The sequence below is a fragment of the Mobula birostris genome, chromosome 3, assembly GCF_030028105.1.
Source record: "Mobula birostris isolate sMobBir1 chromosome 3, sMobBir1.hap1, whole genome shotgun sequence".
NCBI classification, from domain to species: domain Eukaryota; kingdom Metazoa; phylum Chordata; class Chondrichthyes; order Myliobatiformes; family Myliobatidae; genus Mobula; species Mobula birostris.
The window spans coordinates 101,835,534-101,854,516 of record NC_092372.1 but is presented as its reverse complement, the minus strand read 5'-3'; the positions used below and the strand labels follow the sequence as shown (position 1 = coordinate 101,854,516).

General features: G+C 40.3%; 1 protein-coding gene across 2 annotated transcripts in view; it reads left to right on the top strand.

The window, feature by feature from the left end:
• Positions 1–4,747: 4,747 nt before the first annotated feature.
• anxa3a (annexin A3a) overlaps positions 4,748–18,983 on the top strand; it is a 61,242-nt gene continuing 47,006 nt past the window's right edge. For both annotated transcript variants that reach the window (XM_072253144.1, XM_072253143.1), the window contains exon 1: positions 4,748–4,827. The gene's annotated coding sequence lies outside the window, so the exon portion shown is untranslated. The remainder of the gene's footprint in view (positions 4,828–18,983) is intronic.

Below are 18,983 nucleotides of genomic sequence, written 5' to 3'. Positions count from 1 at the left end.
ATCATGTCTGGCAAGGGTGGGGTCTTTAATTATGCTTGTCGCTTTACTGAGGCAGTGAGAAGTAAGAACAGTCCATAGAGACGAGACTAGTTTTTGTGATATGCTGAGCTGAATTCTCAGCTCTCTGCATTTTCTTGTGGTCACAAGCAGAGCATTTTCCCTACTAAGCCATTATGCATCCAGACAAAATGCTTTCTATGATGCATCAGTAAAAATTGGTAAGAGTTGACGGGGAAATGCCAGAATTCTTTAGGCTCCTGAGGAAGTAGAAATATTAAAAGCTTTCTTTGTGGTTGGACCAGGATGGGGTATTGGTGATGTCACACCTATGGACATGAAGCTCTCAACCCTTTCAGCTTCAACATCATTGATATAGACTGGACATTGAGCAAAAGACTGATGTTGCTGACATTGAGGGGAAGTTTGTTGTCATGACATCATGTCACTTGCTCTCTATCTCCTTCCTGTACGCCAACTCACCATTATTGGAGATGCAGTCCATTTCAGTGGTACCATTTGGAAACCTGTTGGTGGTGTTCGAGCAGAATCTGGCCATGCAGTCACGAGCGTATAGGGTGTAGAGTAGTAGGCCGGTGACATAACCTTGTGGAGCAGCAATGTTTGGAAGAATCATGGCACAGGTGTTGCTGCCTGTCCTTACATGGTTTAAATTCCATTGCTTGAGCAATTAAATTAATTTAAATGCATTTACAATTTAAAAAAATAAAGGCTATTCTCAGCAACAGTATCCAGAAGACTGATGGGTCTCAAACCCTCGGTGAGATAGGGAGTTGTCTATCCCAGCATGTGAAGACAGACTCCGGTGGATTGAGCGGACGAGACCAATGGAAGGACCAACGGTCAAGAAGGCGGTCTCTGCAAGTGTCGTGGAATGTGTAGAGCAGGACAAGACACAGAAGATGTCCTGGTCATCCACTGCACCTAGTCCCATCTCCAGCCGTCTAGACTCTGTCTTGCCACTGGATCCAGATGGGAATTGGGAAGAGAGAGTGAGGCTGACGCTGCGCAACTCTCCCTCACTTAAATCCAAATCACGCGCTAGTCTCGACACCATCATTATGGTGTTGAGGTCCTCATCGACGCCAACGATGGACAAACAACCATCCAGAAGACTACTTAACTCTTGTAAGAACTCTCTTTAGAGCAAGAAGTCTGTCATCGTTACTGGTCCAGCCTGTGTAAGTATGATGGCAAATGCACCAATGTGATTGACTCTTAACTGAAAACTCGGTTTAATTGGGGATGGACAATGAATAACAGCATGGCCAGCACCATCACACCTTGTGAGCAAATGCATTAAAAAAATTGTGAGGAATAGTGCTGCTTCCACAATCCCTACATCTGCTTCACCTTGTCTACCTGCACCATCTGGGTTGGTGCATGTTCTGGCCCTTGCTTCCCAATATCTTCAGGTAATTAAATTTGATGGTGAAGGGGACAAAGGATTGGTCAGATTAGTTGCCAAGCAACATGACCCCATTTTTGCTGCTATCCTCTCTGGCCCCAAGATTGGTGTGAATTCATCACCGATGTTCATTAATTTGTGGAGCAAAGGGTCGATCCAGCAGAAAGCAATAGCTTTGCCTGTTCTGTGGCTTTAAGATTAGTGTCTTTATTTTCTAGGATCATTGTCCTTTTATTCTCCTGATAGACGTGCAAAAGTTAAGATTGAGCATAAGATGAAAATAGAAAACAAAGGGCAGCCTTGTTTAAGTACAAAGGAGAGTTTCATAGGCAGCAGTAAAAAGTGGTGTCCTATCAAACTGCTTAATGTAGGTTACATTCTATAGAAAATCATCAGTGATTGAGTCAATTCTCTTACAGAGAATTTATATCTGATGTGTATTTAGATTTTTAGATTTTAGATTTTAGAAATACAACCCTGTAACGAGTCCTTCTGGCCCCATGAGTCTGTGCTACCCAGTTACACCCAGGTGACCAATTAACCGAGTAATCTGAACATCTTAGGAATTCAGAATAGTTTCTGACTGCTTAGTTCTAGTTAGGGATTCAATCGTATCTATTTGGAATAGATGTGGATATTTACATTATCAGCTCGAACGAGGAGGTCTTCTTGATGATATGTCATAGGGTAACATAAAATCAGAATTCAACAATGTCTGCTTTATATAGAAGATCAGTTGCGCAGTTCTAATTAATGGGCGTGAAACAGAAAGCTTTCTGGTGAAGTCTGACAGTGCAGGATGAACAATATATGAGATTAATTGTGTTCAAGTGCCAAGCATGCTGTGACTGGGAGCTGAACCATGCAACAAAACTGTTATATAATTAATTCCTCTTTCATTGCTCACGACCTCAGAAGTTGTGTGAAAGCTTATTGGTAGAGCAGAAGGCAAGAAATATGATTTAAAGCATTACTAATAACACCTTTTCTGAAGTAAATTGTGGTCAACTATAACTGCAAACAATAAAAATGCAAGCTGAGGTAAAGCTGATTCAAAGGATGAACCACGTGGGAGCACCACAAAGCTAGAACACAACATGTTCAAGACACGGCCACAGATGGAGTTGATATCACTGTTGCTGTTGCAGGGAAAAATTGGAGGGCAGTCGATGCAGAAGAGAGGTTAGACGTTAGATCACTTCAAGTGCCGAGTCGATTTGGTGAGATCGTGAACTGCTTCAGGCTGTGAGGCTCAATCATGTTGCTGCACTAGGGTATGTGCCCTAGAGCGAGATACTACTTGGTGTTGGACGACTTAAATGTCAGCCCAGATGGACTGGAAAGCCCAAGTGTGGAGTCAGACTGATTTAGCTCGCTCTCTCGCGATGTTTGTTCCTTTCTCCGATGGCTGCGATCTCTGTAAGTTTTATGGCATTTTTGCCTGCTAATATGGTGAACTTGAGGTCAAGGCTTGGGCCTATTACTGCAGGTGCTCCAGGGGGCGGATCGAAGGACTCAATGTGGTTTGGAATGCTGTCATTAGCATCTACTGTTTGCATGATGTGTGTGTTTTTTTCCCTCTTTCTCAGCACAGCGGTTATGGTCTTTCTTTTTTTAATTTGGGTTCTTCGGGTTTCTTGCTTTGTGGCTGCGTGTAAGCAAACAAATCTCAAGGTGTATAATTTATACATTCTTTGATAATAAATTTACTTTGATCTGATTTGAAATGTTTGGTTTCTGAACGAGGGACAATGATTTGTGCTAATTTGGATATTTCTTCTATGGAAATGAAAAACGTTAAGATATTTTACCTGAGCACACATTTGCTAAGGTGGTTAGCAATCAATTGGTCAAATGTTGGTTACAATGAATGACAAACAGTTCTTTCTCCCTCAAATAATGTACTTCCTACTCTGATTGGCTATTTAAACATTCAATTTGCATTTTTGTAACAGAACGGAAATAGGAGCTATATCAGTTGTATCAATCTCAATTCTGATTTTGGACTAAAGAATGTAATTCTTATAAATTCATCTCACATATGTGTACTCAGCAAATGGAAATTGAAATGCTCCTTGATAATTTTGACCCAAATTTATTAATCTATTTGTGGCCTAGTTCATTGATCTAATTCGATTCTTTCAACATGCTTCTGAGCACTGGGCTGTCAACAGCAGTCATCTCAAGACAATGGAGGGACACCAGCAATGTTGCCTCTGTAAAATTCTCCAAATTCACTGGAAGAATAAGCAACTCAGTTTCCGATTCCTTTTCCAAGCCAGCATGCCCAAAATTGAGACCCTTGTAATTTGAAAGAGGGACCAAGTCTGGCTTCACTGGGCAAGCCACATTGCTTGTATGTCCAATACCATATTCCTGGAATGGGTTCACATTCCAACATTTGTCCTGCGAAGTAAACTAGGGTACAGTAGAAAGATGTCATTTGACCCAAAATGTTCGTGAAGATCCTCTGTAGTTTCTTGGTACAAATTACCATGCTGACAAATCCATCTACAGTAGATTTTCCTCATGATTATTCCAAATCCAATTGGAAGAAAATATCAATTTTGTTTATTATCTCTCAAAGATCACCTTTCTTAACAGATGCCCTTATGAAGACTTCACTTAAACTATTCAATTACATATAGTTTATGATGTCAGGAAAAAACTGCATTAAAAAATTTCTGCGGTACTTTTCTGCTTTAAATTTTACACAATTGTTAGGTTTCACCCAAACCTAACTATTTCTCTGTATTTTAGTAAATGTGCAGTTTTTTGAGGGGAAATTTTTAATATTTGCTGATTTTTAAAGGGGTTCAAGTTGAACATTTAAGGTTACACGAACAAGATATTTAATATTAGGCAGGAAAATTATGATTTAATCCTGAAATTAAATAGGATCAATGGAGGTACTGTGCACACCAACTATATACACTGTAGATGAATGTAAAGTGTGCTTAAACTTACAGATCACTTTTATCTCGATGGAATATATTATTATGTGTACATGTTTGACAAATATAATTGAGGTGTAGGCTAAATGGGATTTTGTTCTATTTTTAGGTTTTTCATGGAAAGAATGCCATTAAAAGAAACATTCTGACTTTAGTTACAAGCTGAACCAAACTAAAGGCTATGTTCAGGGACTTTATGGAGCATCTGGAATTGCTGCAGAGGCAAAGATCCCTCCTTTGTGGTGTGGTTGTGAAATAAGCCTATAATTCTGCACCAAAGCGGCCGTTCAGGAGCTTTGCATAAAAAACCACAAAATCTGATTGCAATGGTACTGCATCATTTCCGATCGGTTATTATGTATATAAAGGAGAACCTGAGCAAATTGCTTGCCTGAGTTCCAGAGGACTTCTGCTTTATCTGGGGAGAAAGGTCTCAGGAAGATTAAGGTAAAACAAAATAATGCGTATCAAAAATCAACAAAATAGTCAAAAAATATTAGTTTTGCTTTGCAGGGTAAAGACAGTACTTTAAACTAAAATTTACATCTTTACAGTAAGTACTAAACTACTGCAGTTTCCTGTTGAAGGGCAACATGTTGACTGATCCAGGGACAAGTTTGTGAACATGGTTTTCAATTGGTTGATTTTTTCGTTTATGTAGGATTGTGATTGCTCTAAATATTAATAATTAGACAATGGCTAAACAAGAACAAACCTAGTAAGTTATGTGCAACAATTTAGGGTAGGGAATGGTGGGGTGAAAGGGTCAGATGGGTATTTATTTTTTAATTAAAACTGTTGTCTCAGGAGAGTAAGTTAATCCTGAAGTGCTGGAATTCCAGAGTTTTAAGTTGAACATCTTTGCAACTGGAAATTATAGAAACCCTAGGGAATGCTGTTAAGACAGAATTGATATAGATAGAATTAAGAAATGAGAAAGGAAATAACATGTACTGTGTGGATGCAACACAACCTTCTGAGCTGGAATGAGATCTGTTTACAATTTGAGAAATGTATTGGAAAAACAGGGAATACTGCTGGGTCATTTCATCTGTTGCTCAAATAGAAATTAGGAAAATACATATGCTTCTGAACCCTAGCCTCTGTGCAACTGGATCCTCAGCTTCCTCATCAGGAGACCACAGTGTGAAGATTGATATTAACATCTCCTCCTCACTGACAATCAACACAGGCATCTCTCAAGCATGCATGCTCAGCTCACTGCTTTACTCTAGCTGTTCATGACTGTGGCTAAGTATGGCTCACACACCATCTATAAATTTGCAGAAGATGTTACTGTTGTCGGTGATGAGGAGTGAAAGAGATCATCTGGTTAAGTGGTGTTACAATAACCACCTCCACTCAACATCAATAAGAACAAGGATTGACTGTGGACTTTAGGAAGGGGAAGTTGAGGGAACACATACCAACCCTCATCGCGGAATCAGCAGTGGAAAGGATGAGCAGTTTCAAGTTCCTGGGTATCACCATTTCAGAGGAGATGTCTTGGGGACAATACAATGATGCAATCATGAGGAAGCCATGCCAATTAGGAGTCTGAGGGGATTTAGTATAACACCAAAGACTCTTGCAACTTTCCACAGATGTACAGTGCAGAGCATTCTGACTGGTTGCCTCACAGACTAGTATGAAGGTTCAAATGCACAAGATCAAAAGAGGCTGCAGAGGATTGTAGATTCAGCCATCTCCATCACAGCCACAGCCCTCCCTGCCATTGAGAACATTTTCAAAAAGTGGCGTCTTAAAAAAGTGGCATGTATCAAATAGAGCCGTCACCATCCGGCACATAGCCTCTTCTCAATACTGCCATCAGGGCCTAGAGACCCACACTCAGTGATTCAGTAACAACTTCTTCCCCACTGCAGTCAGATTTCTAAACAGTCTATGATCATTTCCTCACTATTCCTTTTTTATGCGCACTATTTAGTGATTTTGTAATTTATAGTAATTATGCCTTTGCACTATACTGCTGTAACAAATCATCAAATTTCATGTCAAACAAGACAGCGATAATAAACCTGATTTTGATTCTAGAAATAACATGTTACAGAATACATCTGGATCTGATTCTTTATTAATTGGCAATAGCTATACAGGAAAGAAACTGTCCCTGATGTTAGTTTTGGGAAATTGAATTGAGCAAAAGTGCTGGACTAGCAAAAAGGGAAGCTCAGTGCCTGCAAAAGTTTCCAGTTCAAGTTAATAGTACAGAAGAGTTAATGGATAACTTGTCAATTCAGAACATTTTCAAATATGAGTATAAATGATAAAATATTTGCCTTCTTAAACAGATGAAAGCATGTTTCAAAGTATGTGCATATCAGGAAAAAATTACTGAAGTTTTGATGAAGAAAAAGTGATTTGCACCTGTATCACAAGAGTCACTATTTTAAGATATCATAGATAAGGCATAACAATAAGTGTAACATCTGGGTCTTACTACATGCTTCATAAGGTATCTCAGAATAAGTTTGTTGGAAGCTCTGAAACATTTGATGCAAGGAAAATGTTGCAACTTGGTTAATACCACGAACAGTCACCTGAAAGCAAAAAATTAAGGAGAAGGGATGGAAGAATCTCTCGAGGGCAGGGATAAGCCCACCTTTCCTTCTGACCCACACAAATTAATTGTGTTTGTTGGGTTTTGACAAAACTTAAGGTAATAGGGTCAACAGAGATGATTTTATTTCTCAGGGCAGGAGAAGGGGTTCAAGAAGTTTTTCGAGAAGTGAGATGGAGAATGGGCAACTGAATTGGCAGGCCTATAATTTAAATAACTTTAATGTGTAAGTTCTGGACTTGTTTTACCGTTCTGAAGAAAGCAAAATAAAATTAGAGACTAAGTCAGGCCAGATCATTAGAGTGTATTCTTCTTCCCCACATGATAAACTACAGCGCACATTAATGGGAGGGGGCAATTAGTTCAAAGCCTTTGCAAAGATACACTACAAACTTATTGGACAGCACAAACGAAATGCGGGAAGAACTCAGCAAGTTTGGCAGCACCTAGGATGGAAAGTAAACAGTCGCTATTTCAGGTCAAGGCCCTACATGAGGACTGGAAAGGAAGTCAGAGTAGGAAGGTGAGGGGAGGGGAGAGAGTACAAGATGGCAGGTTACAGGCAAGACCCAGTGAGAGGGAAGGTAGGTGGGTGGGGGAGAGGGTGAAGCGAGAAGCTGGGAGATGATACATGGAAGAGGTAAAAGGCTGAAGAAGAAGGAATCTAATAGGACAGAACTGAAGTGTGAGTACCTCCCCTCTCCCCCCTATCTTATTCTTGTTCCTGCCCCTTCCTTTCCAGTCTTGATGAAATGTTTCTGACTGAAATATCAAATGTTATTCTCCTCCATAGCGTGTTGCCTGTCTTGCTGAGTTCCTCCAGCATTCTGTGTCTTGGTGTAAATTTCCACCATCTGCAGAACCTTTTGAGCTTACAACCTAATCTGACTCCAGTTGTCTGAAATATCCCACAAACAATATTGTTAGGCGTTGCAAACTTCTTACCACCAGTTTCCTTGTATAAATAGTGAAGTGAATAGATATGGACAGGTAACTGGCACCACAGTAACGTAGTGGTTAGCACAACACTATTACAGCTCAGAGTTTGGAGTTCCATTCCGGCGTCATCTGTAAAGAGTCTGTCTGTCCTCCCTATTGAAGGCGTGGGTTCTCCCCTCGTGCTTTGGTTTCCTCCCGCAGTCTAAAGATGTACCAGGTAGGTTATTGGTCATTGTAAGTTAGGTTAGGGTTAAATCGGAGTTGTTGGGGGTTGCTGGGGTGGCTCAGTTTGAAGGGCTGGAACAGCCTAATCTGCACTGTATTGCTAAATTCAAGCACAAATAAATAAATAAATAACCCCTACTTTTGAGATGAAAAGCATGTGGCCAATCCATTGTAGTCATTTGCATTAATCATCTAAATATAGGGAAGGGATAGGACAGGCCACTAAGTAGAATGCAGTTGGAAGAACTTTCATCAATTTGACACTGTACTGATCGTCTGTGAAGCACATAATCCCCTTGTTACATGGTCCTCCAGTGCTGAAGTGCCTTGCTTCAGTCCTGACAGGCTGAGTGACGTGAATCTGTGCATTTCATTGGATGGGCTGCTGCGGGAGAACACGAAGTTGCTCCTCTCATGCTTCCCCTCAAAATTATCTTAAATGGATGATGTCTAGGACCACAATAGCAAATTTGAGGGCCTCATGCGTAGAGCTTGCAATCATGCATAATCTGTCTAATTATAGTGGTAATTGTCCTTAACTGAGGTGCTGGGAAACCTTTATTATCTTTAATTTTAGTTAGATCAGAAAGCTCCTTGTGGCCCTATCAAAATATTCCTGCCTATGTGAACCATTCCTGTACTGCTTGCCTGCTCAGTATTTTTGTCACTTCCCTTGAGAAATCATATTGTGGAGCAACTTTTATACAAGTGAGGGCCATTAGGCTCAGGCATAACATCAAACAGGAAGATGATATCTGATAACTAGCCATTCTGAATCACATTAAAATCAGTAATGGTATTTCTTGATATTGTTCAAAAATTCAAAATTACTTTATATGAGCATAAAATAAAATGTTTGATTATTCTTCGGTTGCACTCATGATCCGATGGATATACGTGGGACCCCTGCTGTTAGTGAGGTACACAAATGACCTGGATGAAGATGTAGATGAGTGGGTTAGTAAGTTTGCGGATGACACCAAGATTGGTGGGGATATGGATAGTGTAGAAGACAGCACAATATAGATCAGTTGCAGACATGGGCTGAGAAATGGCAGTTAGAGTTTAATCCAGATAAATGTGAGGTGTTTTACCTTGGTAGGGCAAATGCAAGGACTGTTAAGGGCAAGATCCTTACCAGTGATGCTGAGCAGAGAGATCTTGGGGTCCAAGTTCATAGCTCCATGAAAGTGGCTACATAGGTCGATATGGTAGTTAAGAAGGCTAATGGAATGCTTGCTTTTATTAGTCGAGGCATTGAGTTCAAAGGTCAAGGGGTTACGTTGCATCTTTATAAAACTTTGGTTAAGCCATACCTGGAATATTTTGCCAAGTTTAGGTCGCCCCACCGTAGGAAAAATGTTGAGGCTTTGGAGAGGGTCCAGAAGAGGTTTGCCAGGATGCTGCCTGCTTTAGAGGGCATGCACTGTCATGAGAGGCTGGACAAACTTGGGTTGTTTACTTGGGAGCAGTGGAGGCGGGCAGGGAGATGATAGAGGTTTATAAGATTATGAGAGGCACAGATAGAGTAGAGAGGGAGTATCTTTTTCCCAGGGTTGAAATATCTAATACCAGAGGGCAGGCATGCATTGAAGGTGAGAGAGGGTAAAGTTCAAAGGGGATGTGAGGGGTAAGTTTTTTACTCAGAGAGTGGTGAATTCCTGGTATGGTGACAGAGGCAAATACATTAGAGGGTCTTAAGAGGCGTTTAGATAGGCACATGGATGTGAGGAAGATGGAGAGATGGACCTTGTGTAGGGAGGAGGGGTCAGTGATTGGGTGTTTTTGATTTACTTTTTAGCTGGTCCAGCATGACATTGTGGACTGAAGGGCCTTGACCTGTGCTATACTGTTCTATGTTCTTTGTAGAAGGTGGAGATTTAAATAAAAAGGATCCTGTTGTCACTGCCTATGACTGAGTGCCTTATAATGAGCTTGTTTTGAAAACGAGAGACTGAGTGAATTTGTCTTGAATTAAGTCCACCTTATGGTGGGACTCTAGTTGATTTTACCATTGTCTTATTGCTGACTTGATAATGATTATTTTGTACTCTGTGTTATAATTATAACAAGTACATGATGCTTTGTTTTGACTTGAAGGAATGCCTGAAACTAAGAATGAAACTATCTCTGTGGTAAACAGAACATAATGATCCTGTCATTGAAGGAACAGACATCCTTGGTATCAAACAGTTTGGTAGATACAAGACATTTGTGCTTGTTCAAATTTTAGTAGGATACACTGATATCGTGTTATCAACCCAACACCATGAATCATCTAAGGAGTAGAACTCTTTCAAGTACAGATGGATAATTTAAATTCTATTTAATAAAGAGCAAGAGGATAACATGGATAATCCTTCACCTGGATTAATCTTGGCTGAAAGAATTAATGCAATAGTCAGATATATACATATGCAACACACACAAACTGCTGGATGAACTCAGCAGGTTAGGCATCATCTATGGAAATGAATAGGCAGTCGACATTAGGACTCGGCCTAAAACATCAACTGTCTATTCATTTCCATAGATGTTGTCTCACCTGCTGAGTTCCTCTAGCATTTTGTGTGTGTTGCTTTGGATTTCTAGCAACTGCAAACTTCCTCTTGTTGAAGATGTATGCATATATTGTATATAACAGATACGGTATGTAAAAAGGCAAAGGTGAGAAAACATAGACTAACTTCTAGCTCTTTAGAGGTGCAACTGATTCTGTCTGCTTTACCTGATAGTTTCTACGATTCTGTTTGGAAGAATGCAAAATCTGGCCAGTGTTACTGCTTATTACAGCTTCTCCCCAACTCAGATCACACCCTTTATTTGCTAATCGTGGAATGCCTCATGTGCGGTTAAATTAATTCTATATAAGCCGCAGACCTTCTAGAGATGCGGATTTCAATTCCAAATAAATCCACTGTTTTTCAGCCCTCCAAAGCTGGAGAACAAACCAATAGTTAACTGCTCAACTCTCATTCAAGGAAACAACAAATGGAATTTGGATCTATTTCTATGACAAACAGAAATGCTAACTGCACTTCTCTTTTTCAGTGAAAATTACATGTTGTGTGAAATTCCACAGATCCACAGATGTCAGTGAAGCTTTGGATTGGGAATAATTTCCGATCATCTTGTATGAAGAGACCAGAATCAGAAGGACAGGGAGACACGACGCTGGAAGCTGTATTTTCAATCACTGTAGCTTTGCAAGTGTTACAGTGGCATAGATAAAGTAAAAGGGATGGAGAGTGCAGTGGAGATTACTAAAGTCTTCAGAGTAAAGAATAAGTTTAGAAAGGGATAAGAATTTAACTTCAGGCAACATGGAGATAATTGAAAAGAAGGGTGGTGAATATAGGATTGATGGTGTAATATTCGAATGCTCGCAGTATATGAAATGAGGTAGACTATCTTGTAGCACAGTTAGAAATAGGCAGGGATGACACTGTGGGCATCACACAGTTGTGGCTGAAAACAGATCACAGCTGGGTGCTTAACATCCAAAGATGCACATCATATTAAGAGGATAGGGAAGTAGGCAGAGGGAATTAGGTGACTTTGTTGGTAAAAATGAAATTAAATTATTAGATAGGCATAGGATCAGAAGATGTAGAATCCTTGTGGACAGAATTGAGAAACTGCAAGGATAAAAGAACACTGATTGGATTTATATCAAGGCCACAAAACAGTAGCCAGGATGTGGGGTACATATGACAATGGGAGGTAAAAAAGGCATGTAGAAAGGGCAATGTTATGATAGTCATGAAGGACAACTTCGTTCTCCTTCACTCGTCTCATCACTGAACTGTTCCTACTAAGCTCACTTTCAAGCACTCCTCATCTCATGTTCTTAATATTTGTTGCTTATGTATGTATACATGTATTTACTTATTTTTCTTTTTGCATTTGCACAGTTTTTTTTTGCCCATTGGTTGTTGTCCCCTGTTGGATGAGGTCTTTCATTGATTCTATGGTCTTTCTTTTATTTACTATGATTGCCCGCAAGAAAAGGAATCTGAAGGTTGTTTATGGTGACATATATATACTCTACTGATAAATGTACTTTGAACTTTATAGTTTTGTAACAGTTATACAAGGTACTCGTGAATCTTTACCTGGAGTATTACACATATTATTTTTAAAAAAAAGATCAACTTTGTAGGCAATCCATAAAAGATTCACTAGGCTATTTTTTTAAGATAAGTGGGTTATCCAGCCATGAGTAGTTAAAGGTTCAAGATTCGAGATTATTTATTGTCGTTCTTTGGTACACAAGTGTAAAGCAGAATGAGATGATTGTTACTCTGGATCCATTGCAGCATAAAAAAGCACAATAATATCATAAGTACAAATATAAATATAAAACCAATCCAATAAAACACAGAGTTCATGTAACTGTTATATACAGAGACTCATTGTATGTCGTATAGTGATGCTAGGTGATGTGTATGTTGTGGTGGTGGGGTGGCTTAATGAGTGAAGATGTTGGTCAGCCTGACAGCTTTAGGCAAGTTTTTGAGTCTAGTGCTCCTGACATGACTGTTCCATGGCCTCTTCCCTGATGTGAGTGGGACAAACAGTCCTTTATGATATTACTGACCTTTTTCTGACACTTTTCTGTATGTATGTCCTTGATGGTGGGTAGGCTTGTACCAGCGATGCAATGGGCAGTCTTAACTAGTAATTGTAGAGCAGTGCTTCCCAAACTTTGATGGATTACCACTCCCTTGGCTCCCAAACCACATCCCCAGCACACCCCTGTCTCTTCCTGGCCAATACATAAAAACTACAAATAATTTAAATTTACAATGCACAGTGAAAGAAAATAGGAACTGTAAATTCAAAGCTGTGACAAATGATTGCAAATATTATTCAGATCTACTTAATGCTACATATAAAAATACTTTATTTAATTGCAGTAAAAACAATATTCATCAACAGTTTTAGAGCATACATTAGTTGTCCAACTATTCACTACTTTGTTGCTTCTTCACCTTTCAATGAGATGGATGAGCTGGGTGCAGTTAAATCAGCTTGTCAACATGAGGCTCAATGACATTCAGAAGTCTTCAATCCCCAAATTCAGTAACTTGCAGGCTGTTTCATTGCTTCGAAAGAAGCTCAGTGTCTGCACTGAAACTGTGCTCCACTGAATATGACGTTGGAAAGGCAGTAAAGGATATCCTGACCTTTTTCCACAGTGCACGATAGTCTTCAGAGATTTCTTTCTGCAAACAAAAGTCTTGATATAATTTTTGAACTTCAGCTTCAGCTCAAAGTCATTTTGTAGCGAGATCATTCTTCCTCCATCTGTCCTGTTAGGTTCCTCATCACCAATGTTCAAGCATGTATTTATTATCCAATCTGGAATTTTGATCAAGGGAATATCCTGAAATCTCTCTGATAGGTCTTCATGTAGCTCACCCAGTGGGCACTGTATACCTGAAGATCATCATCTGGTATTCTTTCTTTCTCGTGCACCTCAGAGGAGGTTGGAAATTGGAAAAGGCTGTGACAGCCAATGTTGCACTTAAATAGGGTTAACTTGGACAGAAATATGGAGATGACTGATTTGACTTTGATAAGATTCACAACATTCCCTTGCAATGTGAAGATTGATTTCATTAAACTTTGCAAATACTCCTAACAAATTAACAATTTAATGTCCAACATTCTTGAAATTATTACTAAATGAAGCATTTGAGTCTTCAAAGAATTTTATTACATTTTCAAAAAATGCATTAAAATGTCTCAGTTTCCTTTTGCAAACCATCTGACATCTGTGTGCAACAGAAAGCATTCAGATTGTTCATCATTCTCAATGCAAAGCTCTCGAAATAGTCAAGAATTGAAAGCATGGGACTTGATTTTATTTACCGCTATGAAAGTATTACTTAATTATTTGTGCAGCCAATCACTTAAGTTTTGTGAATTACACAGTGAATGGTAAATATGTTAGGTACCGCTGTTTTCAAGAAAGTAATAATCCCACAGTGGCATCCTGTCATTCATGGTGCCCCATCTGTTGCACAAGAAAGAAGGTAAGATGTGACCTGGAGGCCAAGAAGCCTGGAGACCCTGTGCTAACCCATGATTGACTCCATTTCTCACTGATCTCATCGATTAAAACGCTGAGCAAGATTGAAATCAACAATGATGAGAGTGCCGTTTGCCTGCATTTGACTGGTCTCTTTCTCTCTCTCTCTCTCTCTCCCTCCCTCTCTCTCTCTCTCTCTCTCTCTCTCTCTCTCTCTCTCTCTCCCCCTTTCTCTCTCTCCCTCTCTCTCTCTCTGTCGCTAGCTGCTGGAGGAAGGTGCCTCCATTTCACCGGTCTCGCTCTCTTTCCCTCTTGTTTGGTACTGCCGGAGAACGGAGCCAAAGCCTTGGATCTTGGGCAAGGCTTAATCGACATGATTTGTGGATTGGACTCTGCATTTCATGTTATGAGGCATTTGGGTTTCTGATTTATCCTTGTATTCTTGCTATTTTGTACAATTTTGGTCAGGACAGACTGGCTCTGCAACCAGCAGTCAACGAATGACACAGTGCTATGTTGACTTGAACTAAACTGAACATTCCTGAATTGTTTCTGAGTGGAATTGCCTTAATTATTTGATCTGGTGACTTATGCAAAAACCCTACTTGGTACCTCCCTTACTACTGCCAGATTCAGTTTTTCTCCGATTGTATGGGGCTTTCCAGATTTAGCAATGAGCAATGAAATGTATCAAGCACGTAAACCGTCACTGTTTTCTTGTGAAGTGCTAACAAACATGTTTTGAAGTGTTTTCCACTTCTGAAGGGTTTCACAAAATGACAAACATTCTTTGATTTATCAGAGTGTATTCTCTTCAAACCTTCATGGAGCCTGTATGGTTTCATTGCCTCATTTGAAAAACTCTTTCATGCAACAGACATCTTAGCTGCTGTTGGTTCCTCGGTGCTGGCATAAAACCATATTTCAGATTCTCCACACTGTACTGACTACACTTCTTTTTCATTTGGTCATCCGCCATTTTCATTATGGATTAATAGCAACAGTCAGTCACCTCAACAAACGTGGTTTGCCCTACCAAGCACTGTGATAAATAAAGGGGAAAGTTATGAAATCATCATAGCTCAGGCAAAACCTGACTCTCTGCCTGAAGATACATAAAGTGGGGCAGTGATATCTCGGTTGGGCTGTGGACTCAAGTGTTGTTAAGACCTTCAACAGGTCAAATTTGGAACTTTACCCCATTGAACATCATACTCTTATTCACAAGAATTGTGTTGTTGTGTGATTGCAGTACAGGAAGCAAATTACTTAACACTGTAATACAGTAGTGAATGGTAATAATGTATGGATCAGGCCCAAAAATAACACAATTTCTTCAGTCCAGATTTCTCATGATATGCCAAATACAGAAGTGTCACATTGCTTTACAATAACTAAAATGTGTTTCAAACAAAGTCTATGAGAACAGTGGTTAGCAAGAGATGTGGTGATGATTTCATCATTGTAATCATTTATGAGGCATTCAGGATCAAATGCTTATGATGATTAACTCATTTCTTAAATTAAGCCTGTACTCCCTCAGCTTCAACTCTTACCACTGAGTGCAAACCAAATCCCCTTTATCTTTATCGCCCTCCCCCCTTAGAGACTTCCACCACCCCCAAGGGTGGGGGCAATATTGTCCACTGTTGTAAGACCCACAGTGCAAGTTCCATATTAAAGGGCGATACAGCATTTTACAATGCTTTCAACGGCACATCTATAGAAGGTCATGAGTATTGATGTGCATAGACCAGCTCTCTTCTGCCTCCTCAGAAAGCAGAGGCTTCGGTGAACTTTCTGGACTGTGGTCAATGCGTTGTGGGACCATGAGAGGTTGTGTGAGCTGTGCACTTCTAGGAGTTTGAAACTGTTTGAAGCTGAGCCACCATTGTGAAGAGGGGTGTGAAAGGTATGGGTTTTCCTGAAGTCGATAAACATCTGTTTTGTTTCGTTGACATTGAGGAAGAGGTTATTTGCCTGGCACCAGGCCTTGAGCTCTTTCACCTCCTCTCTGTAGGCCACCTCATCATTGCTGGTGATGATCGCCGCCACTGTCGTGTCATTGGTGAACTTGACAATGTAATTGATGGGGTGTTTGTCTGTGCAGTCCTGTGTGAGTGGAGTGTACAGCAGTAGGCTCAGTACAGAGCCTTGGGGAAGCTCCCGTGTTGAAGATGATGAGGAGGGAGAAGTAGTTGTGCATCCCGACTGTTGAAGATTCTCCCATCACTCTGCTGATGATTGGAAGTAGAGTGATCGGAAAATAATTAGCCAGATTGCATTTGCTCTCATTTTGGGAGCACGGCATTCCTTGGCAGTTTTCCACATTGGTGCCGATGTTGCAACTACACTGGCACCATTTCTGGAGGTACAACCAGCTCTGGTCTACATGTTCTCATGTTATAGTTCAGATGCAGTTTGGTCTCATAGCTTTGGTTGTATTGAGTGCTCTCAGCTGTTTCTTGATGTTGTGTGGGGTGGGTTGACTTGGCTGAAGACTGGCTTCTTTGATGTTAAGATCTCGGGAGGAAACCAAAACAAATCACTTGTTTGCAATTACCAAATGAACATGGTTACAAATGCTTCAAATGTTTCTTTAGAAATCCACATGTAGAGTCTTGCTCTCAGTGAGGGTGGGGATGCTCTTTGAGCCTTATCCTTCAATTAATTGTTTAATTGTCCACCAGCAGTCATGGCCCAGTGATCTTTGCATTGTGATATTGTTTCACTCTGCCTATTAAAAGCTCATTTTCTGTCTAACACACATGAAGTCCATTGTTGGAGTTTCACAGGGCTGACTCCTCATTTCCAGTGATGTTTGTCTCTATTCTCAGCAGTTTTATTCTGCTTCCTTCATTGAACCAGGATTAATTTCCTGACTTTATATCAAAGGTAGCGTGGGCCTCCACAAAATCTACGTGGTAGTCTCTCCTGCCATCAATCTGTTGGGCAGGTGCATTTGGTACATGTAAATAGATAAGGATGAAGTTAAGCAGTTTTAACCTTTATGATTGCTCATTTTTAACCTCCTGCAGACACAGCCTGGTAGCTAAGTAGGCTAGTAGGTGAGTAGGCGAGAGCTAAGTATGTGAGTAGGCTCTTTCCACTTAGATTAGGAGAGATAAATATGAGAGGACATGGCTTTAGGGTGAAAGAGTAAAGGTTTAGGGGGAACTTCTTCACTCAGAGAGAGGTGGGAGTGTGGAATGAGCTGCCATCTGACGTGGTAAATGCAGGCTCACTCCTAAGTTTTAAGAATAAATTGAATAGATACATGGATGGGAGAGGTCTGGAGAGTTATGTACTGGGTGCAGGTCAATGGGATTAGCGGAATAAAGTTTCAGGACAGACTAGAAGGGCCAAGTGACCTGTTTTCTGTGCTGTAGTGTTCTATGTTGGCGTTTGGCCAAGCAGTTAAGGTGTTTGTCTAGTTATTTGAAGGTCGCTAGTTCAAGCCTTGGCTGAGGCAGCGTGTGTGTCCTTGAGCAAGGCACTTAACCACACATTGCTCTGCGACGACACCAGTGCCAAGCTGTATGGTTCCTAATGCCCCTCCCTTGGACAACATCGGTGGCGTGGAGAGGGGAGACTGGCAGCATGGGCAACTGCTGGTTTTCCATACAACCTTGCCCAGGCCTGCGCCCTGGAAACCTTCCAAGGTGCAAATCCATGGTCTCATGAGACTAATGGATGCCCAAAAAAGTGTTCTATGGTTCTAAGTCTTCATTACTTCAGGAGGATACTCAGTGATAATCAAGAGAGGGAGTCATTACACATGTAGACCTGATGCCAAGGGACTTCTTGGGTTTGGGGTCATCATAATGAAGGAGATGGAGAAGTAGCTGATAAGAACAGGCATGTTAGCAGAAAGCCAGCGTGGATTTAGAAAGCAGAAATCTTGTTTTACTGGAGAACTATGAAGTGACAACTAAAATTTATGACGACAATAGAACAGTTGATGTCATTTACTTCAACTTTCAGAAAGCTTTTGATAAGATACCCCTAAAGGGGTTAATAATCAAATTACAGGAGGTAGGGATTCAGGGTAAGGTGTGTGAATGGGTGCAGAATTGGTTGAAAAACAGAAAACAAGTTATTGTGAGAGGATCATTTTCACACCGAGAAGATATTAAAAGTAGCGTTCTGCAGGGATCAATTTTGGGGCCACTGTTGTTTCTAATTTACATTAATGCTTCGGACAAGCACACAACAAATAAGCTAGTAAAGTTTGCAAAATTAGGGAGACGGGCTAATAACATACAGGCAGCAGAAACAATATAGTTAGATCTAAACAAAATCCAGATATAGGCAGATAAATAGCTGATGAAATTTATTGTAAGCAAATGTAAAATATTATGTATAGGAGGTATAAATATTAGATATAAATGCACAATGGGAGGTGGGTCATCAGTTATAAAATGCACTGTATGAGGAGGATTTGGGCATCCTGGTAGACTCATCACTATCAACATCTAGACAATACACAGAAACAATTAGGAAGGTTAATAGAATCCTGGATTATGTAACGCACTCAATGGAGTCCAAGTCTAGAGAAGTTCTCCTTAAGCTATATAATGCGATTGTGAGGCCACACCTTGAATACTGTGCACAATTTTGGTCTCCATATTTTGTGAGGGACGTGAAGACACCGAGGAGAGTTCCGAGAAGGATGATTAGACTCATTCCAGGTCTGCAGAGTATGAGCTATGAAGAAAGATTGAAAGAATTCAATCTTTTCAGCCTAAGTAGGCATAGAATGAGAGGAGACATGATAGAAGTGTTCAAAGTCATTAAATGTATGAGTAAAGTGGATGCCAG